The sequence below is a fragment of the Phalangium opilio genome, unplaced genomic scaffold, assembly GCF_054372755.1.
Source record: "Phalangium opilio isolate 3A_F unplaced genomic scaffold, DU_Popi_V2 ptg000063l_1, whole genome shotgun sequence".
In the NCBI taxonomy this organism is placed as follows: domain Eukaryota; kingdom Metazoa; phylum Arthropoda; class Arachnida; order Opiliones; family Phalangiidae; genus Phalangium; species Phalangium opilio.
Window position 1 is genome coordinate 1881805 of NW_028324180.1, and position 16708 is coordinate 1898512.

A 16708-nucleotide genomic window follows, 5' to 3' on the forward strand; every position below is an offset into this window, starting at 1 on the left:
TTGTTTTGATACTTGAACTAGTTTTCATAGCTACTAAATTTTGAAAAACTAAAAATAATAAGTGGTTGAGATATGCATTAATGCAAACAATAGGGTAAAACTAAAAACGAGTTAATTTAGTAAAATTTCAGAAATATTCAGCATTAATCTCGCTTCGGAACCAGGGCTCCGTGGCTCAGTGGTTAAAGCGCCTGTCTTGTAAACAGGAGATCATGAGTTCGATTCTCGTCGGAGCCTTGTTGTTATGATAAATGAACTAGTTTTCGTAGCTGTTAAATTTTGAAAAACTAAAAATAATAGTTGCTTGAGATATGCCTTAATGCAAAGAATAGGTAAACACTGCGAAGGAGTTAATTTAGTAAAATTACGGAAATATTCAGCATTGATCTCGCTTTGGAACCAGGGCTCCGTGGCTGAGTGGTTAAAGCGCCTGTCTCGGTAAACAGGAGATCATGAGTTCGATTCTCGTCGGAGCCTTGTTGTTATGAAACTTGAACTAGTTTTCGTAGCTATTAAATTTTGAAAAACTAAAAATTATAGTTGCTTGAGATATGCATTAATGCAAAGAATAGCTAAACACTGCGAAGGAGTTAATTTAGTAAAATTTCGGAAATATTCAGCATTAATCTCGCTTCGGAACCAGGGCTCCGTGGCTTAGTGGTTAAAGCGCCTGTCTCGTAAACAGGAGATCATGAGTTCGATTCTCGTCGGAGCCTCGTTGTTTTGATACTTGAACTAGTTTTCATAGCTACTAAATTTTGAAAAACTAAAAATAATAAGTGGTTGAGATATGCATTAATGCAAACAATAGGGTAAAACTAAAAACGAGTTAATTTAGTAAAATTTCAGAAATATTCAGCATTAATCTCGCTTCGGAACCAGGGCTCCGTGGCTCAGTGGTTAAAGCGCCTGTCTTGTAAACAGGAGATCATGAGTTCGATTCTCGTCGGAGCCTTGTTGTTATGATAAATGAACTAGTTTTCGTAGCTGTTAAATTTTGAAAAACTAAAAATAATAGTTGCTTGAGATATGCCTTAATGCAAAGAATAGGTAAACACTGCGAAGGAGTTAATTTAGTAAAATTACGGAAATATTCAGCATTGATCTCGCTGTGGAACCAGGGCTCCGTGGCTGAGTGGTTAAAGCGCCTGTCTCGGTAAACAGGAGATCATGAGTTCGATTCTCGTCGGAGCCTTGTTGTTATGAAACTTTAACTAGTTTTCGTAGCTATTAAATTTTGAAAAACTAAAAATAATAGTTGCTTGAGATATGCATTAATGCAAAGAATAGCTAAACACTGCGAAGGAGTTAATTTAGTAAAATTTCGAAAATATTCAGCATTAATCTCGCTTCGGAACCAGGGCTCCGTGGCTCAGTGGTTAAAGCGCCTGTCTTGTAAACAGGAGATCATGAGTTCGATTCTCGTCGGAGCCTTGTTGTTATGATACTTGAACTAGTTTTCGTAGCTTTTAAATTTTGAAAAACTAAAAATTATAGTTGCTTGAGATATGCCTTAATGCAAAGAATAGGTAAACACTGCGAAGGAGTTAATTTAGTAAAATTACGGAAATATTCAGCATTGATCTCGCTTCGGAACCAGGGCTCCGTGGCTAAGTGGTTAAAGCGCCTGTCTCGGTAAACAGGAGATCATGAATTCGATTCTCGTCGGAGCCTTGTTGTTATGAAACTTGAACTAGTTTTCGTAGCTATTAAATTTTGAAAAACTAAAAATAATAGTTGCTTGAGATATGCATTAATGCAAAGAATAGCTAAACACTGCGAAGGAGTTAATTTAGTAAAATTTCGGAAATATTCAGCATTAATCTCATTCGGAACCAAGGCTCCGTGGCTTAGTGGTTAAAGCGCCTGTCTCGTAATCCGGAGATCATGAGTTCGATTCTCGTCGGAGCCTCGTTGTTATGATACTTGAACTAGTTTTCGTAGCTTTTAAATTTTGAAAAACTAAAAATTATAGTTGCTTGAGATATGCATTAATGCAAAGAATAGGTAAACACTGCGAAGGATTTAATTTAGTAAAATTACGGAAATATTCAGCATTAATCTCGTTTCGGAACCAGGGCTCCGTGGCTTAGTGGTTAAAGCGAATGTCTCGTAAACAGGAGATCATGAGTTTGAATCTCGTCGGAGCCTTGTTGTTATGAAACTTGAACTAGTTTTCGTAGCTATTAAGTTTTGAAAAACTAAAAATAATAGTTGCTTGAGATATGCATTAATGCAAAGAATAGCTAAACACTGCGAAGGAGTTAATTTAGTAAAATTTCGGAAATATTCAGCATTAATCTCGCTTCGGAACCAGGGCTCCGTGGCTCAGTGGTTAAAGCGCCTGTCTCGTTAACAGGAGATCATGAGTTCGATTCGCGTCGGAGCCTTGTTGTTATGAAACTTGAACTAGTTTTCGTAGCTATTAAATTTTGAAAAACTAAAAATAATAGTTGCTTGAGATATGCATTAATGCAAAGAATAGCTAAACACTGCGAAGGAGTTAATTTAGTAAAATTTCGGAAATATTCAGCATTAATCTCATTCGGAACCAGGGCTCCGTGGCTTAGTGGTTAAAGCGCCTGTCTCGTAATCCGGAGATCATGAGTTCGATTCTCGTCGGAGCCTCGTTGTTATGAAACTTGAACTAGATTTCGTAGCTTTTAAATTTTGAAAAACTAAAAATTATAGTTGCTTGAGATATGCATTAATGCAAAGAATAGGTAAACACTGCGAAGGATTTAATTTAGTAAAATTACGGAAATATTCAGCATTAATCTCGTTTCGGAACCAGGACTTTGTGGCTTAGTGGTTAAAGCGCCTGTCTCGTAAACAGGAGATCATGAGTTTGAATCTCGTCGGAGCCTTGTTGTTATGATAATTGAACTAGTTTTCGTAGCTGTTAAATTTTGAAAAACTAAAAATAATAGTTGCTTGAGATATGCATTAATGCAAAGAATAGGTAAACACTGCGAAGGAGTTAATTTAGTAAAATTACGGAAATATTCAGCACTAATCTCGCTTCGAAACCAGGGCTCCGTGGCTAAGTGGTTAAAGCGCCTGTCTCGGTAAACCGGAGATCATGAGTTCGATTCTCGTCGGAGCCTTGTTGTTATGATACTTGAACTAGTTTTCGTAGCTTTTAAATTTTGAAAAACTAAAAATTATAGTTGCTTGAGATATGCATTAATGCAAAGAATAGGTAAACACTGCGAGGGAGTTAATTTAGTAAAATTACGGAAATATTCAGCATTAATCTCGCTTCGGAACCAGGGCTCCGTGGCTAAGTGGTTAAAGCGCCTGTCTCGGTAAACCGGAGATCATGAGTTCGATTCTCGTCGGAGCCTTGTTGTTATGAAACTTGAACTAGTTTTCGTAGCTATTAAATTTTGAAAAACTAAAAATAATAGTTGCTTGAGATATGCATTAATGCAAAGAATAGGGTAAAACTAAAAACGAGTTAATTTAGTAAAATTTCAGAAATATTCAGCATTAATCTCGCTTCGGAACCAGGGCTCCGTGGCATAGTGGTTAAAGCGCCTGTCTTGTAAACAGGAGCTCATGAGTTCGATTCTCGTCGGAGCCTTGTTGTTATGATACTTGAACTAGTTTTCATAGCTTTTAAATTTTGAAAAACTAAAAATTATAGTTGCTTGAGATATGCATTAATGCAAAGAATAGGTCAACACTGCGAGGGAGTTAATTTAGTAAAATTACGGAAATATTGAGCATTAATCTCGCTTCGGAACCAGGGCTCCGTGGCTAAGTGGTTAAAGCGCCTGTCTCGGTAAACCGGAGATCATGAGTTCGATTCTCGTCGGAGCGTTGTTGTTATGAAACTTGAACTAGTTTTCGTAGCTATTAAATTTTGAAAAACTAAAAATAATAGTTGCTTGAGATATGCATTAATGCAAAGAATAGCTAAACACTGCGAAGGAGTTAATTTAGTAAAATTTCGGAAATATTCAGCATTAATCTCGCTTCGGAACCAGGGCTCCGTGGCTCAGTGGTTAAAGCGCCTGTCTCGTTAACAGGAGATCATGAGTTCGATTCTCGTCGGAGCCACGTTGTTATGAAAATTGAACTAGTTTTCGTAGCTGTTAAATTTTGAAAAACTAAAAATAATAGTTGCTTGAGATATGCATTAATGCAAAGAATATTTAAACACTGCGAAGGAGTTAATTTAGTAAAATTTCGGAAATATTCAGCATTAATCTCACTTCGGCACCAGGGCTCCGTGGCTTAGTGGTTAAAGCGCCTGTCTCGTAATCCGGAGATCATGAGTTCGATTCGCGTCGGAGCCTTGTTGTTATGAAACTTGAACTAGTTTTCGTAGCTTTTAAATTTTGAAAAACTAAAAATTATAGTTGCTTGAGATATGCATTAATGCAAAGAATAGGTAAACACTGCGAAGGAGTTAATTTAGTAAAATTTCGGAAATATTCAGCATTAATCTCATTCGGAACCAGGGCTCCGTGGCTTAGTGGTTAAAGCGCCTGTCTCGTAATCCGGAGATCATGAGTTCGATTCGCGTCGGAGCCTTGTTGTTATGAAACTTGAACTAGTTTTCGTAGCTTTTAAATTTTGAAAAACTAAAAATTATAGTTGCTTGAGATATGCATTAATGCAAAGAATAGGTAAACACTGCGAAGGAGTTAATTTAGTAAAATTACGGAAATATTCAGCATTAATCTCGCTTCGGAACCAGGGCTCCGTGGCTTAGTGGTTAAAGCGCCTGTCTCGTAAACAGGAGATCATGAGTTTGAATCTCGTCGGAGCCTCGTTGTTTTGATACTTGAACTAGTTTTCATAGCTACTAAATTTTGAAAAACTAAAAATAATAAGTGGTTGAGATATGCAATAATGCAAACAATAGGGTAAAACTAAAAACGAGTTAATTTAGTAAAATTTCAGAAATATTCAGCATTAATCTCGCTTCGGAACCAGGGCTCCGTGGCATAGTGGTTAAAGCGCCTGTCTTGTAAACAGGAGCTCATGAGTTCGATTCTCGTCGGAGCCTTGTTGTTATGATACTTGAACTAGTTTTCGTAGCTTTTAAATTTTGAAAAACTAAAAATTATAGTTGCTTGAGATATGCATTAATGCAAAGAATAGGTCAACACTGCGAGGGAGTTAATTTAGTAAAATTACGGAAATATTCAGCATTAATCTCGCTTCGGAACCAGGGCTCCGTGGCTAAGTGGTTAAAGCGCCTGTCTCGGTAAACCGGAGATCATGAGTTCGATTCTCGTCGGAGCGTTGTTGTTATGAAACTTGAACTAGTTTTCGTAGCTATTAAATTTTGAAAAACTAAAAATAATAGTTGCTTGAGATATGCATTAATGCAAAGAATAGCTAAACACTGCGAAGGAGTTAATTTAGTAAAATTTCGGAAATATTCAGCATTAATCTCGCTTCGGATCCAGGGCTCCGTGGCTCAGTGGTTAAAGCGCCTGTCTCGTTAACAGGAGATCATGAGTTCGATTCTCGTCGGAGCCTCGTTGTTATGAAAATTGAACTAGTTTTCGTAGCTGTTAAATTTTGAAAAACTAAAAATAATAGTTGCTTGAGATATGCATTAATGCAAAGAATAGCTAAACACTGCGAAGGAGTTAATTTAGTAAAATTTCGGAAATATTCAGCATTAATCTCACTTCGGCACCAGGGCTCCGTGGCTTAGTGGTTAAAGCGCCTGTCTCGTAATCCGGAGATCATGAGTTCGATTCGCGTCGGAGCCTCGTTGTTATGATACTTGAACTAGTTTTCGTAGCTATTAAATTTTAAAAACTTAAAATAATAGTTGCTTGAGATACGCATTAATGCCAAGAATAGGTAGGCACTGCGAAGGAGTTAATTTAGTAAAATTACGGAAATATTCAGCATTAATCTCGCTTCGGAACCAGGGCTCCGTGGCTTAGTGGTTAAAGCGCTTGTCTCGTAAACAGGAGATCATGAGTTCGAATCTCGTCGGAGCCTTGTTGTTATGAAACTTGAACTAGTTTTCGTAGCTATTAAATTTTGAAAAACTAAAAATAATAGTTGCTTGAGATATGCATTAATGCAAAGAATAGGTAAACACTGCGAAGGAGTTAATTTAGTAAAATTTCGGAAATATTCAGCATTAATCTCACTTCGGCACCAGGGCTCCGTGGCTTAGTGGTTAAAGCGCCTGTCTCGTAATCCGGAGATCATGAGTTCGATTCGCGTCGGAGCCTTGTTGTTATGAAACTTGAACTAGTTTTCGTAGCTTTTAAATTTTGAAAAACTAAAAATTATAGTTGCTTGAGATATGCATTAATGCAAAGAATAGGTAAACACTGCGAAGGAGTTAATTTAGTAAAATTTCGGAAATATTCAGCATTAATCTCGCTTCGGAATCAGGGCTCCGTGGCTTAGTGGTTAAAGCGCCTGTCTCGTAAACAGGAGATCATGAGTTCGATTCTCGTCGGAGCCTCGTTGTTATGATAATTGAACTAATTTTCGTAGCTATTAAATTTAGAAAAACTAAAAATAATAGTTGCTTGAGATATGCATTAATGCAAAGAATAGCTATACACTGCGAAGGAGTTAATTTAGTAAAATTTCGGAAATATTCAGCATTAATCTCACTTCGGCACCAGGGCTCCGTGGCTTAGTGGTTAAAGCGCCTGTCTCGTAATCCGGAGATCATGAGTTCGATTCGCGTCGGAGCCTTGTTGTTATGAAACTTGAACTAGTTTTCGTAGCTTTTAAATTTTGAAAAACTAAAAATTATAGTTGCTTGAGATATGCATTAATGCAAAGAATAGGTAAACACTGCGAAGGAGTTAATTTAGTAAAATTTCGGAAATATTCAGCATTAATCTCGCTTCGGAACCAGGGCTCCGTGGCTTAGTGGTTAAAGCGCCTGTCTCGTAAACAGGAGATCATGAGTTCGATTCTCGTCGGAGCCTCGTTGTTATGATAATTGAACTAATTTTCGTAGCTATTAAATTTAGAAAAACTAAAAATAATAGTTGCTTGAGATATGCATTAATGCAAAGAATAGCTAAACACTGCGAAGGAGTTAATTTAGTAAAATTTCGGAAATATTCAGCATTAATCTCACTTCGGAACCAGGGTTCCGTGGCTTAGTGGTTAAAGCGCCTGTCTCGTAATCCGGAGACCATGAGTTCGATTCACGTCGGAGCCTTGTTGTTATGAAACTTGAACTAGTTTTCGTAGCTTTTAAATTTTGAAAAACTAAAAATTATAGTTGCTTGAGATATGCATTAATGCAAAGAATAGGTAAACACTGCGAAGGAGTTAATTTAGTAAAATTTCGGAAATATTCAGCATTAATCTCATTCGGAACCAGGGCTCCGTGGCTTAGTGGTTAAAGCGCCTGTCTCGTAATCCGGAGATCATGAGTTCGATTCTCGTCGGAGCCTCGTTGTTATGATACTTGAACTAGTTTTCGTAGCTATTAAATTTTAAAAACTTAAAATAATAGTTGCTTGAGATACGCATTAATACCAAGAATAGGTAGGCACTGCGAAGGAGTTAATTTAGTAAAATTACGGAAATATTCAGCATTAATCTCGCTTCGGAACCAGGGCTCCGTGGCTTAGTGGGTAAAGCGCCTGTCTCGTAAACAGGAGATCATGAGTTTGAATCTCGTCGGAGCCTCGTTGTTTTGATACTTGAACTAGTTTTCATAGCTACTAAATTTTGAAAAACTAAAAATAATAAGTGGTTGAGATATGCATTAATGCAAACAATAGGGTAAAACTAAAAACGAGTTAATTTAGTAAAATTTCGGAAATATTCAGCATTAATCTCACTTCGGCACCAGGGCTCCGTGGCTTAGTGGTTAAAGCGCCTGTCTCGTAATCCGGAGATCATGAGTTCGATTCGCGTCGGAGCCTTGTTGTTATGAAACTTGAACTAGTTTTCGTAGCTTTTAAATTTTGAAAAACTAAAAATTATAGTTGCTTGAGATATGCATTAATGCAAAGAATAGGTAAACACTGCGAAGGAGTTAATTTAGTAAAATTACGGAAATATTCAGCATTAATCTCGCTTCGGAACCAGGGCTCCGTGGCTTAGTGGTTAAAGCGCCTGTCTCGTAATCCGGAGATCATGAGTTCGATTCTCGTCGGAGCCTCGTTATTATAATACTTGAACTAGTTTTCGTAGCTATTAAATTTTAAAAACTTAAAATAATAATTGCTTGAGATATGCATTAATGCAAAGAATAGCTAAACACTGCGAAGGAGTTAATTTAGTAAAATTTCGGAAATATTCAGCATTAATCTCGCTTCGGAACCAGGGCTCCGTGGCTTAGTGGTTAAAGCGCCTGTCTCGTAAACAGGAGATCATGAGTTCGATTCTCGTCGGAGCCTCGTTGTTATGATAATTGAACTAATTTTCGTAGCTATTAAATTTAGAAAAACTAAAAATAATAGTTGCTTGAGATATGCATTAATGCAAAGAATAGCTAAACACTGCGAAGGAGTTAATTTAGTAAAATTTCGGAAATATTCAGCATTAATCTCACTTCGGAACCAGGGCTCCGTGGCTTAGTGGTTAAAGCGCCTGTCTCGTAATCCGGAGATCATGAGTTCGATTCGCGTCGGAGCCTTGTTGTTATGAAACTTGAACTAGTTTTCGTAGCTTTTATATTTTGAAGAACTAAAAATTATAGTTGCTTGAGATATGCATTAATGCAAAGAATAGGTAAACACTGCGAAGGAGTTAATTTAGTAAAATTTCGGAAATATTCAGCATTAATCTCATTCGGAACCAGGGCTCCGTGGCTTAGTGGTTAAAGCGCCTGTCTCGTAATCCGAAGATCATGAGTTCGATTCTCGTCGGAGCCTCGTTGTTATGATACTTGAACTAGTTTTCGTAGCTATTAAATTTTAAAAACTTAAAATAATAGTTGCTTGAGATACGCATTAATGCCAAGAATAGGTAGGCACTGCGAAGAAGTTAATTTAGTAAAATTACGGAAATATTCAGCATTAATCTCGCTTCGGAACCAGGGCTCCGTGGCTTAGTGGTTAAAGCGCCTGTCTCGTAAACAGGAGATCATGAGTTTGAATCTCGTCGGAGCCTCGTTGTTTTGATACTTGAACTAGTTTTCATAGCTACTAAATTTTGAAAAACTAAAAATAATAAGTGGTTGAGATATGCATTAATGCAAACAATAGGGTAAAACTAAAAACGAGTTAATTTAGTAAAATTTCAGAAATATTCAGCATTAATCTCGCTTCGGAACCAGGGCTCCGTGGCATAGTGGTTAAAGCGCCTGTCTTGTAAACAGGAGATCATGAGTTCGATTCTCGTCGGAGCCTCGTTGTTATGATAATTGAACTAATTTTCGTAGCTATTAAATTTAGAAAAACTAAAAATAATAGTTGCTTGAGATATGCATTAATGCAAAGAATAGCTAAACACTGCGAAGGAGTTAATTTAGTAAAATTTCGGAAATATTCAGCATTAATCTCGCTTCGGAACCAGGGCTCCGTGGCTTAGTGGTTAAAGCGCCTGTCTCGTAATCCGGAGATCATGAGTTCGATTCGCGTCGGAGCCTTGTTGTTATGAAACTTGAACTAGTTTTCGTAGCTTTTAAATTTTGAAAAACTAAAAATTATAGTTGCTTGAGATATGCATTAATGCAAAGAATAGGTAAACACTGCGAAGGAGTTAATTTAGTAAAATTTCGGAAATATTCAGCATTAATCTCATTCGGAACCAGGGCTCCGTGGCTTAGTGGTTAAAGCGCCTGTCTCGTAATCCGGAGATCATGAGTTCGATTCTCGTCGGAGCCTCGTTGTTATGATACTTGAACTAGTTTTCGTAGCTATTAAATTTTAAAAACTTAAAATAATAGTTGCTTGAGATACGCATTAATGCCAAGAATAGGTAGGCACTGCGAAGGAGTTAATTTAGTAAAATTACGGAAATATTCAGCATTAATCTCGCTTCGGAACCAGGGCTCCGTGGCTTAGTGGTTAAAGCGCCTGTCTCGTAAACAGGAGATCATGAGTTTGAATCTCGTCGGAGCCTCGTTGTTTTGATACTTGAACTAGTTTTCATAGCTACTAAATTTTGAAAAACTAAAAATAATAAGTGGTTGAGATATGCATTAATGCAAACAATAGGGTAAAACTAAAAACGAGTTAATTTAGTAAAATTTCAGAAATATTCAGCATTAATCTCGCTTCGGAACCAGGGCTCCGTGGCATAGTGGTTAAAGCGCCTGTCTTGTAAACAGGAGATCATGAGTTCGATTCTCGTCGGAGCCTCGTTGTTATGATACTTGAACTAGTTTTCGTAGCTTTTAAATTTTGAAAAACTAAAAATTATAGTTGCTTGAGATATGCATTAATGCAAAGAAAAGGTAAACACTGCGAGGGAGTTAATTTAGTAAAATTACGGAAATATTCAGCATTAATCTCGCTTCGGAACCAGGGCTCCGTGGCTAAGTGGTTAAAGCGCCTGTCTCGGTAAACCGGAGATCATGAGTTCGATTCTCGTCGGAGCGTTGTTGTTATGAAACTTGAACTAGTTTTCGTAGCTATTAAATTTTGAAAAACTAAAAATAATAGTTGCTTGAGATATGCATTAATGCAAAGAATAGCTAAACACTGCGAAGGAGTTAATTTAGTAAAATTTCGGAAATATTCAGCATTAATCTCGCTTCGGAACCAGGGCTCCGTGGCTCAGTGGTTAAAGCGCCTGTCTCGTTAACAGGAGATCATGAGTTCGATTCTCGTCGGAGCCTCGTTGTTATGAAAATTGAACTAGTTTTCGTAGCTGTTAAATTTTGAAAAACTAAAAATAATAGTTGCTTGAGATATGCATTAATGCAAAGAATAGGTAAACACTGCGAAGGAGTTAATTTAGTAAAATTTCGGAAATATTCAGCATTAATCTCACTTCGGCACCAGGGCTCCGTGGCTTAGTGGTTAAAGCGCCTGTCTCGTAATCCGGAGATCATGAGTTCGATTCGCGTCGGAGCCTCGTTATTATGAAACTTGAACTAGTTTTCGTAGCTTTTAAATTTTGAAAAACTAAAAATTATAGTTGCTTGAGATATGCATTAATGCAAAGAATAGGAAAACACTGCGAAGGAGTTAATTTAGTAAAATTACGGAAATATTCAGCATTAATCTCGCTTCGGAACCAGGGCTCCGTGGCTTAGTGGTTAAAGCGCCTGTCTCGTAATCCGGAGATCATGAGTTCGATTCTCGTCGGAGCCTCGTTATTATGATACTTGAACTAGTTTTCGTAGCTATTAAATTTTAAAAACTTAAAATAATAGTTGCTTGAGATATGCATTAATGCAAAGAATAGCTAAACACTGCGAAGGAGTTAATTTAGTAAAATTACGGAAATATTCAGCATTAATCTGGCTTCGGAACCAGGGCTCCGTGGCTTAGTGGTTAAAGCGCCTGTCTCGTAAACAGGAGATCATGAGTTCGATTCTCGTCGGAGCCTCGTTGTTATGATAATTGAACTAGTTTTCGTAGCTATTAAATTTTGAAAAACTAAAAATAATAGTTGCTTGAGATACGCATTAATGCAAAGAATAGGTAGGCACTGCGAAGGAGTTAATTTAGTAAAATTACGGAAATATTCAGCATTAATCTCGCTTCGGAACCAGGGCTCCGTGGCTTAGTGGTTAAAGCGCCTGTCTCGTAAACAGGAGATCATGAGTTCGATTCTCGTCGGAGCCTCGTTGTTTTGATACTTGAACTAGTTTTCATAGCTACTAAATTTTGAAAAACTAAAAATAATAAGTGGTTGAGATATGCATTAATGCAAACAATAGGGTAAAACTAAAAACGAGTTAATTTAGTAAAATTTCAGAAATATTCAGCATTAATCTCGCTTCGGAAACAGGGCTCCGTGGCATAGTGGTTAAAGCGCCTGTCTTGTAAACAGGAGATCATGAGTTCGATTCTCGTCGGAGCCTTGTTGTTATGATACTTGAACTAGTTTTCGTAGCTTTTAAATTTTGAAAAACTAAAAATTATAGTAGCTTGAGATATGCATTAATGCAAAGAATAGGTAAACACTGCGAAGGAGTTAATTTAGTAAAATTTCGGAAATATTCAGCATTAATCTCGCTTCGGAACCAGGGCTCCGTGGCTAAGTGGTTAAAGCGCCTGTCTCGGTAAACAGGAGACCATGAGTTCGATTCTCGTCGGAGCCTCGTTGTTATGATAATTGAACTAGTTTTCGTAGCTGTTAAATTTTGAAAAACTAAAAATAATAGTTGCTTGAGATATGCATTAATGCAAAGAATAGGTAAACACTGCGAAGGAGTTAATTTAGTAAAATTACGGAAATATTCAGCATTAATCTCGCTTCGGAACCAGGGCTCCGTGGCTTAGTGGTTAAAGCGCCTGTCTCGTAATCCGGAGATCATGAGTTCGATTCTCGTCGGAGCCTCGTTATTATGATACTTGAACTAGTTTTCGTAGCTATTAAATTTTAAAAACTTAAAATAATAGTTGCTTGAGATATGCATTAATGCAAAGAATAGCTAAACACTGCGAAGGAGTTAATTTAGTAAAATGTCGGAAATATTCAGCATTAATCTCGCTTCGGAACCAGGGCTCCGTGGCTCAGTGGTTAAAGCGCCTGTCTCGTTAACAGGAGATCATGAGTTCGATTCTCGTCGGAGCCTCGTTGTTATGATAATTGAACTAGTTTTCGTAGCTATTAAATTTTGAAAAACTAAAAATAATAGTTGCTTGAGATATGCATTAATGCAAAGAATAGCTAAACACTGCGAAGGAGTTAATTTAGTAAAATTACGGAAATATTCAGCATTAATCTGGCTTCGGAACCAGGGCTCCGTGGCTTAGTGGTTAAAGCGCCTGTCTCGTAAACAGGAGATCATGAGTTCGATTCTCGTCGGAGCCTCGTTGTTATGATAATTGAACTAGTTTTCGTAGCTATTAAATTTTGAAAAACTAAAAATAATAGTTGCTTGAGATACGCATTAATGCAAAGAATAGGTAGGCACTGCGAAGGAGTTAATTTAGTAAAATTACGGAAATATTCAGCATTAATCTCGCTTCGGAACCAGGGCTCCGTGGCTTAGTGGTTAAAGCGCCTGTCTCGTAAACAGGAGATGATGAGTTCGATTCTCGTCGGAGCCTCGTTGTTTTGATACTTGAACTAGTTTTCATAGCTACTAAATTTTGAAAAACTAAAAATAATAAGTGGTTGAGATATGCATTAATGCAAACAATAGGGTAAAACTAAAAACGAGTTAATTTAGTAAAATTTCAGAAATATTCAGCATTAATCTCGCTTCGGAAACAGGGCTCCGTGGCATAGTGGTTAAAGCGCCTGTCTTGTAAACAGGAGATCATGAGTTCGATTCTCGTCGGAGCCTTGTTGTTATGATACTTGAACTAGTTTTCGTAGCTTTTAAATTTTGAAAAACTAAAAATTATAGTAGCTTGAGATATGCATTAATGCAAAGAATAGGTAAACACTGCGAAGGAGTTAATTTAGTAAAATTTCGGAAATATTCAGCATTAATCTCGCTTCGGAACCAGGGCTCCGTGGCTAAGTGGTGAAAGCGCCTGTCTCGGTAAACAGGAGACCATGAGCTCGATTCTCGTCGGAGCCTCGTTGTTATGATAATTGAACTAGTTTTCGTAGCTGTTAAATTTTGAAAAACTAAAAATAATAGTTGCTTGAGATATGCATTAATGCAAAGAATAGGTAAACACTGCGAAGGAGTTAATTTAGTAAAATTACGGAAATATTCAGCATTAATCTCGCTTCGGAACCAGGGCTCCGTGGCTTAGTGGTTAAAGCGCCTGTCTCGTAATCAGGAGATCATGAGTTCGATTCGCGTCGGAGCCTTGTTGTTTTGATACTTGAACTAGTTTTCATAGCTACTAAATTTTGAAATACTAAAAATAATAAGTGGTTGAGATATGCATTAATGCAAACAATAGGGTAAAACTAAAAACGAGTTAATTTATTAATATTTCAGATATATTTAGCATTAATCTCGCTTCGGAACCAGGGCTCCGTGGCATAGTGGTTAAAGCGCCTGTCTCGTAATCCGGAGATCATGAGTTCGATTCGCGTCGGAGCCTCGTTATTATGAAACTTGAACTAGTTTTCGTAGCTTTTAAATTTTGAAAAACTAAAAATTATAGTTGCTTGAGATATGCATTAATGCAAAGAATAGGAAAACACTGCGAAGGAGTTAATTTAGTAAAATTACGGAAATATTCAGCATTAATCTCGCTTCGGAACCAGGGCTCCGTGGCTTAGTGGTTAAAGCGCCTGTCTCGTAATCCGGAGATCATGAGTTCGATTCTCGTCGGAGCCTCGTTATTATGATACTTGAACTAGTTTTCGTAGCTATTAAATTTTAAAAACTTAAAATAATAGTTGCTTGAGATATGCATTAATGCAAAGAATAGCTAAACACTGCGAAGGAGTTAATTTAGTAAAATTACGGAAATATTCAGCATTAATCTGGCTTCGGAACCAGGGCTCCGTGGCTTAGTGGTTAAAGCGCCTGTCTCGTAAACAGGAGATCATGAGTTCGATTCTCGTCGGAGCCTCGTTGTTATGATAATTGAACTAGTTTTCGTAGCTATTAAATTTTGAAAAACTAAAAATAATAGTTGCTTGAGATACGCATTAATGCAAAGAATAGGTAGGCACTGCGAAGGAGTTAATTTAGTAAAATTACGGAAATATTCAGCATTAATCTCGCTTCGGAACCAGGGCTCCGTGGCTTAGTGGTTAAAGCGCCTGTCTCGTAAACAGGAGATCATGAGTTCGATTCTCGTCGGAGCCTCGTTGTTTTGATACTTGAACTAGTTTTCATAGCTACTAAATTTTGAAAAACTAAAAATAATAAGTGGTTGAGATATGCATTAATGCAAACAATAGGGTAAAACTAAAAACGAGTTAATTTAGTAAAATTTCAGAAATATTCAGCATTAATCTCGCTTCGGAAACAGGGCTCCGTGGCATAGTGGTTAAAGCGCCTGTCTTGTAAACAGGAGATCATGAGTTCGATTCTCGTCGGAGCCTTGTTGTTATGATACTTGAACTAGTTTTCGTAGCTTTTAAATTTTGAAAAACTAAAAATTATAGTAGCTTGAGATATGCATTAATGCAAAGAATAGGTAAACACTGCGAAGGAGTTAATTTAGTAAAATTTCGGAAATATTCAGCATTAATCTCGCTTCGGAACCAGGGCTCCGTGGCTAAGTGGTTAAAGCGCCTGTCTCGGTAAACAGGAGACCATGAGTTCGATTCTCGTCGGAGCCTCGTTGTTATGATAATTGAACTAGTTTTCGTAGCTGTTAAATTTTGAAAAACTAAAAATAATAGTTGCTTGAGATATGCATTAATGCAAAGAATAGGTAAACACTGCGAAGGAGTTAATTTAGTAAAATTACGGAAATATTCAGCATTAATCTCGCTTCGGAACCAGGGCTCCGTGGCTTAGTGGTTAAAGCGCCTGTCTCGTAATCCGGAGATCATGAGTTCGATTCTCGTCGGAGCCTCGTTATTATGATACTTGAACTAGTTTTCGTAGCTATTAAATTTTAAAAACTTAAAATAATAGTTGCTTGAGATATGCATTAATGCAAAGAATAGCTAAACACTGCGAAGGAGTTAATTTAGTAAAATGTCGGAAATATTCAGCATTAATCTCGCTTCGGAACCAGGGCTCCGTGGCTCAGTGGTTAAAGCGCCTGTCTCGTTAACAGGAGATCATGAGTTCGATTCTCGTCGGAGCCTCGTTGTTATGATAATTGAACTAGTTTTCGTAGCTATTAAATTTTGAAAAACTAAAAATAATAGTTGCTTGAGATATGCATTAATGCAAAGAATAGCTAAACACTGCGAAGGAGTTAATTTAGTAAAATTACGGAAATATTCAGCATTAATCTGGCTTCGGAACCAGGGCTCCGTGGCTTAGTGGTTAAAGCGCCTGTCTCGTAAACAGGAGATCATGAGTTCGATTCTCGTCGGAGCCTCGTTGTTATGATAATTGAACTAGTTTTCGTAGCTATTAAATTTTGAAAAACTAAAAATAATAGTTGCTTGAGATACGCATTAATGCAAAGAATAGGTAGGCACTGCGAAGGAGTTAATTTAGTAAAATTACGGAAATATTCAGCATTAATCTCGCTTCGGAACCAGGGCTCCGTGGCTTAGTGGTTAAAGCGCCTGTCTCGTAAACAGGAGATGATGAGTTCGATTCTCGTCGGAGCCTCGTTGTTTTGATACTTGAACTAGTTTTCATAGCTACTAAATTTTGAAAAACTAAAAATAATAAGTGGTTGAGATATGCATTAATGCAAACAATAGGGTAAAACTAAAAACGAGTTAATTTAGTAAAATTTCAGAAATATTCAGCATTAATCTCGCTTCGGAAACAGGGCTCCGTGGCATAGTGGTTAAAGCGCCTGTCTTGTAAACAGGAGATCATGAGTTCGATTCTCGTCGGAGCCTTGTTGTTATGATACTTGAACTAGTTTTCGTAGCTTTTAAATTTTGAAAAACTAAAAATTATAGTAGCTTGAGATATGCATTAATGCAAAGAATAGGTAAACACTGCGAAGGAGTTAATTTAGTAAAATTTCGGAAATATTCAGCATTAATCTCGCTTCGGAACCAGGGCTCCGTGGCTAAGTGGTGAAAGCGCCTGTCTCGGTAAACAGGAGACCATGAGTTC

The 16708-nt window shown here is 37.3% G+C and overlaps 56 non-coding genes across 56 annotated transcripts; all 56 read left to right on the top strand.

Moving 5' to 3' along the window:
- The first annotated feature begins 164 nt into the window (after positions 1-164).
- TRNAT-UGU (transfer RNA threonine (anticodon UGU)) lies at positions 165-237 on the top strand. Its single transcript has one exon. It is a non-coding gene; the product is annotated as a tRNA-Thr (tRNA).
- Positions 238-643: 406 nt separating this feature from the next.
- TRNAT-CGU (transfer RNA threonine (anticodon CGU)) lies at positions 644-716 on the top strand. The gene has a single exon. It is a non-coding gene; the product is annotated as a tRNA-Thr (tRNA).
- A 166-nt stretch (positions 717-882) lies between these two features.
- Positions 883-955, top strand: TRNAT-UGU (transfer RNA threonine (anticodon UGU)). The gene has a single exon. It is a non-coding gene; the product is annotated as a tRNA-Thr (tRNA).
- Positions 956-1361: 406 nt separating this feature from the next.
- On the top strand, positions 1362-1434 carry TRNAT-UGU (transfer RNA threonine (anticodon UGU)). The gene has a single exon. It is a non-coding gene; the product is annotated as a tRNA-Thr (tRNA).
- Positions 1435-1839: 405 nt separating this feature from the next.
- Positions 1840-1912, top strand: TRNAT-CGU (transfer RNA threonine (anticodon CGU)). The gene has a single exon. It is a non-coding gene; the product is annotated as a tRNA-Thr (tRNA).
- Positions 1913-2078: 166 nt separating this feature from the next.
- Positions 2079-2151, top strand: TRNAT-CGU (transfer RNA threonine (anticodon CGU)). The gene has a single exon. It is a non-coding gene; the product is annotated as a tRNA-Thr (tRNA).
- Positions 2152-2317: 166 nt separating this feature from the next.
- Positions 2318-2390, top strand: TRNAT-CGU (transfer RNA threonine (anticodon CGU)). Its single transcript has one exon. It is a non-coding gene; the product is annotated as a tRNA-Thr (tRNA).
- Positions 2391-2555: 165 nt separating this feature from the next.
- Positions 2556-2628, top strand: TRNAT-CGU (transfer RNA threonine (anticodon CGU)). The gene has a single exon. It is a non-coding gene; the product is annotated as a tRNA-Thr (tRNA).
- A 165-nt stretch (positions 2629-2793) lies between these two features.
- On the top strand, positions 2794-2867 carry TRNAT-CGU (transfer RNA threonine (anticodon CGU)). The gene has a single exon. It is a non-coding gene; the product is annotated as a tRNA-Thr (tRNA).
- Positions 2868-3513: 646 nt separating this feature from the next.
- On the top strand, positions 3514-3586 carry TRNAT-UGU (transfer RNA threonine (anticodon UGU)). Its single transcript has one exon. It is a non-coding gene; the product is annotated as a tRNA-Thr (tRNA).
- Positions 3587-3992: 406 nt separating this feature from the next.
- Positions 3993-4065, top strand: TRNAT-CGU (transfer RNA threonine (anticodon CGU)). The gene has a single exon. It is a non-coding gene; the product is annotated as a tRNA-Thr (tRNA).
- Positions 4066-4231: 166 nt separating this feature from the next.
- Positions 4232-4304, top strand: TRNAT-CGU (transfer RNA threonine (anticodon CGU)). Its single transcript has one exon. It is a non-coding gene; the product is annotated as a tRNA-Thr (tRNA).
- A 165-nt stretch (positions 4305-4469) lies between these two features.
- TRNAT-CGU (transfer RNA threonine (anticodon CGU)) lies at positions 4470-4542 on the top strand. The gene has a single exon. It is a non-coding gene; the product is annotated as a tRNA-Thr (tRNA).
- Positions 4543-4708: 166 nt separating this feature from the next.
- TRNAT-CGU (transfer RNA threonine (anticodon CGU)) lies at positions 4709-4781 on the top strand. The gene has a single exon. It is a non-coding gene; the product is annotated as a tRNA-Thr (tRNA).
- A 166-nt stretch (positions 4782-4947) lies between these two features.
- On the top strand, positions 4948-5020 carry TRNAT-UGU (transfer RNA threonine (anticodon UGU)). Its single transcript has one exon. It is a non-coding gene; the product is annotated as a tRNA-Thr (tRNA).
- Positions 5021-5426: 406 nt separating this feature from the next.
- On the top strand, positions 5427-5499 carry TRNAT-CGU (transfer RNA threonine (anticodon CGU)). Its single transcript has one exon. It is a non-coding gene; the product is annotated as a tRNA-Thr (tRNA).
- A 166-nt stretch (positions 5500-5665) lies between these two features.
- TRNAT-CGU (transfer RNA threonine (anticodon CGU)) lies at positions 5666-5738 on the top strand. Its single transcript has one exon. It is a non-coding gene; the product is annotated as a tRNA-Thr (tRNA).
- A 165-nt stretch (positions 5739-5903) lies between these two features.
- TRNAT-CGU (transfer RNA threonine (anticodon CGU)) lies at positions 5904-5976 on the top strand. The gene has a single exon. It is a non-coding gene; the product is annotated as a tRNA-Thr (tRNA).
- Positions 5977-6142: 166 nt separating this feature from the next.
- Positions 6143-6215, top strand: TRNAT-CGU (transfer RNA threonine (anticodon CGU)). Its single transcript has one exon. It is a non-coding gene; the product is annotated as a tRNA-Thr (tRNA).
- Positions 6216-6381: 166 nt separating this feature from the next.
- TRNAT-CGU (transfer RNA threonine (anticodon CGU)) lies at positions 6382-6454 on the top strand. The gene has a single exon. It is a non-coding gene; the product is annotated as a tRNA-Thr (tRNA).
- Positions 6455-6620: 166 nt separating this feature from the next.
- TRNAT-CGU (transfer RNA threonine (anticodon CGU)) lies at positions 6621-6693 on the top strand. The gene has a single exon. It is a non-coding gene; the product is annotated as a tRNA-Thr (tRNA).
- A 166-nt stretch (positions 6694-6859) lies between these two features.
- On the top strand, positions 6860-6932 carry TRNAT-CGU (transfer RNA threonine (anticodon CGU)). Its single transcript has one exon. It is a non-coding gene; the product is annotated as a tRNA-Thr (tRNA).
- A 404-nt stretch (positions 6933-7336) lies between these two features.
- TRNAT-CGU (transfer RNA threonine (anticodon CGU)) lies at positions 7337-7409 on the top strand. Its single transcript has one exon. It is a non-coding gene; the product is annotated as a tRNA-Thr (tRNA).
- A 165-nt stretch (positions 7410-7574) lies between these two features.
- Positions 7575-7647, top strand: TRNAT-CGU (transfer RNA threonine (anticodon CGU)). Its single transcript has one exon. It is a non-coding gene; the product is annotated as a tRNA-Thr (tRNA).
- Positions 7648-7813: 166 nt separating this feature from the next.
- Positions 7814-7886, top strand: TRNAT-CGU (transfer RNA threonine (anticodon CGU)). Its single transcript has one exon. It is a non-coding gene; the product is annotated as a tRNA-Thr (tRNA).
- A 166-nt stretch (positions 7887-8052) lies between these two features.
- Positions 8053-8125, top strand: TRNAT-CGU (transfer RNA threonine (anticodon CGU)). Its single transcript has one exon. It is a non-coding gene; the product is annotated as a tRNA-Thr (tRNA).
- Positions 8126-8290: 165 nt separating this feature from the next.
- Positions 8291-8363, top strand: TRNAT-CGU (transfer RNA threonine (anticodon CGU)). The gene has a single exon. It is a non-coding gene; the product is annotated as a tRNA-Thr (tRNA).
- Positions 8364-8529: 166 nt separating this feature from the next.
- Positions 8530-8602, top strand: TRNAT-CGU (transfer RNA threonine (anticodon CGU)). Its single transcript has one exon. It is a non-coding gene; the product is annotated as a tRNA-Thr (tRNA).
- Positions 8603-8767: 165 nt separating this feature from the next.
- Positions 8768-8840, top strand: TRNAT-CGU (transfer RNA threonine (anticodon CGU)). The gene has a single exon. It is a non-coding gene; the product is annotated as a tRNA-Thr (tRNA).
- Positions 8841-9005: 165 nt separating this feature from the next.
- On the top strand, positions 9006-9078 carry TRNAT-CGU (transfer RNA threonine (anticodon CGU)). Its single transcript has one exon. It is a non-coding gene; the product is annotated as a tRNA-Thr (tRNA).
- Positions 9079-9244: 166 nt separating this feature from the next.
- Positions 9245-9317, top strand: TRNAT-UGU (transfer RNA threonine (anticodon UGU)). Its single transcript has one exon. It is a non-coding gene; the product is annotated as a tRNA-Thr (tRNA).
- A 166-nt stretch (positions 9318-9483) lies between these two features.
- TRNAT-CGU (transfer RNA threonine (anticodon CGU)) lies at positions 9484-9556 on the top strand. Its single transcript has one exon. It is a non-coding gene; the product is annotated as a tRNA-Thr (tRNA).
- A 165-nt stretch (positions 9557-9721) lies between these two features.
- TRNAT-CGU (transfer RNA threonine (anticodon CGU)) lies at positions 9722-9794 on the top strand. Its single transcript has one exon. It is a non-coding gene; the product is annotated as a tRNA-Thr (tRNA).
- A 165-nt stretch (positions 9795-9959) lies between these two features.
- On the top strand, positions 9960-10032 carry TRNAT-CGU (transfer RNA threonine (anticodon CGU)). Its single transcript has one exon. It is a non-coding gene; the product is annotated as a tRNA-Thr (tRNA).
- A 166-nt stretch (positions 10033-10198) lies between these two features.
- TRNAT-UGU (transfer RNA threonine (anticodon UGU)) lies at positions 10199-10271 on the top strand. The gene has a single exon. It is a non-coding gene; the product is annotated as a tRNA-Thr (tRNA).
- Positions 10272-10677: 406 nt separating this feature from the next.
- Positions 10678-10750, top strand: TRNAT-CGU (transfer RNA threonine (anticodon CGU)). Its single transcript has one exon. It is a non-coding gene; the product is annotated as a tRNA-Thr (tRNA).
- Positions 10751-10916: 166 nt separating this feature from the next.
- TRNAT-CGU (transfer RNA threonine (anticodon CGU)) lies at positions 10917-10989 on the top strand. Its single transcript has one exon. It is a non-coding gene; the product is annotated as a tRNA-Thr (tRNA).
- Positions 10990-11155: 166 nt separating this feature from the next.
- TRNAT-CGU (transfer RNA threonine (anticodon CGU)) lies at positions 11156-11228 on the top strand. The gene has a single exon. It is a non-coding gene; the product is annotated as a tRNA-Thr (tRNA).
- A 165-nt stretch (positions 11229-11393) lies between these two features.
- Positions 11394-11466, top strand: TRNAT-CGU (transfer RNA threonine (anticodon CGU)). Its single transcript has one exon. It is a non-coding gene; the product is annotated as a tRNA-Thr (tRNA).
- A 166-nt stretch (positions 11467-11632) lies between these two features.
- On the top strand, positions 11633-11705 carry TRNAT-CGU (transfer RNA threonine (anticodon CGU)). The gene has a single exon. It is a non-coding gene; the product is annotated as a tRNA-Thr (tRNA).
- A 166-nt stretch (positions 11706-11871) lies between these two features.
- On the top strand, positions 11872-11944 carry TRNAT-UGU (transfer RNA threonine (anticodon UGU)). The gene has a single exon. It is a non-coding gene; the product is annotated as a tRNA-Thr (tRNA).
- Positions 11945-12350: 406 nt separating this feature from the next.
- Positions 12351-12423, top strand: TRNAT-CGU (transfer RNA threonine (anticodon CGU)). The gene has a single exon. It is a non-coding gene; the product is annotated as a tRNA-Thr (tRNA).
- A 165-nt stretch (positions 12424-12588) lies between these two features.
- TRNAT-CGU (transfer RNA threonine (anticodon CGU)) lies at positions 12589-12661 on the top strand. The gene has a single exon. It is a non-coding gene; the product is annotated as a tRNA-Thr (tRNA).
- A 166-nt stretch (positions 12662-12827) lies between these two features.
- Positions 12828-12900, top strand: TRNAT-CGU (transfer RNA threonine (anticodon CGU)). Its single transcript has one exon. It is a non-coding gene; the product is annotated as a tRNA-Thr (tRNA).
- Positions 12901-13066: 166 nt separating this feature from the next.
- On the top strand, positions 13067-13139 carry TRNAT-CGU (transfer RNA threonine (anticodon CGU)). The gene has a single exon. It is a non-coding gene; the product is annotated as a tRNA-Thr (tRNA).
- Positions 13140-13305: 166 nt separating this feature from the next.
- Positions 13306-13378, top strand: TRNAT-UGU (transfer RNA threonine (anticodon UGU)). Its single transcript has one exon. It is a non-coding gene; the product is annotated as a tRNA-Thr (tRNA).
- A 406-nt stretch (positions 13379-13784) lies between these two features.
- On the top strand, positions 13785-13857 carry TRNAT-CGU (transfer RNA threonine (anticodon CGU)). Its single transcript has one exon. It is a non-coding gene; the product is annotated as a tRNA-Thr (tRNA).
- A 405-nt stretch (positions 13858-14262) lies between these two features.
- TRNAT-CGU (transfer RNA threonine (anticodon CGU)) lies at positions 14263-14335 on the top strand. The gene has a single exon. It is a non-coding gene; the product is annotated as a tRNA-Thr (tRNA).
- Positions 14336-14500: 165 nt separating this feature from the next.
- On the top strand, positions 14501-14573 carry TRNAT-CGU (transfer RNA threonine (anticodon CGU)). Its single transcript has one exon. It is a non-coding gene; the product is annotated as a tRNA-Thr (tRNA).
- Positions 14574-14739: 166 nt separating this feature from the next.
- Positions 14740-14812, top strand: TRNAT-CGU (transfer RNA threonine (anticodon CGU)). The gene has a single exon. It is a non-coding gene; the product is annotated as a tRNA-Thr (tRNA).
- A 166-nt stretch (positions 14813-14978) lies between these two features.
- TRNAT-UGU (transfer RNA threonine (anticodon UGU)) lies at positions 14979-15051 on the top strand. The gene has a single exon. It is a non-coding gene; the product is annotated as a tRNA-Thr (tRNA).
- Positions 15052-15457: 406 nt separating this feature from the next.
- On the top strand, positions 15458-15530 carry TRNAT-CGU (transfer RNA threonine (anticodon CGU)). Its single transcript has one exon. It is a non-coding gene; the product is annotated as a tRNA-Thr (tRNA).
- Positions 15531-15695: 165 nt separating this feature from the next.
- On the top strand, positions 15696-15768 carry TRNAT-CGU (transfer RNA threonine (anticodon CGU)). Its single transcript has one exon. It is a non-coding gene; the product is annotated as a tRNA-Thr (tRNA).
- A 166-nt stretch (positions 15769-15934) lies between these two features.
- TRNAT-CGU (transfer RNA threonine (anticodon CGU)) lies at positions 15935-16007 on the top strand. The gene has a single exon. It is a non-coding gene; the product is annotated as a tRNA-Thr (tRNA).
- A 166-nt stretch (positions 16008-16173) lies between these two features.
- On the top strand, positions 16174-16246 carry TRNAT-CGU (transfer RNA threonine (anticodon CGU)). Its single transcript has one exon. It is a non-coding gene; the product is annotated as a tRNA-Thr (tRNA).
- A 166-nt stretch (positions 16247-16412) lies between these two features.
- Positions 16413-16485, top strand: TRNAT-UGU (transfer RNA threonine (anticodon UGU)). Its single transcript has one exon. It is a non-coding gene; the product is annotated as a tRNA-Thr (tRNA).
- Positions 16486-16708: the final 223 nt, after the last annotated feature.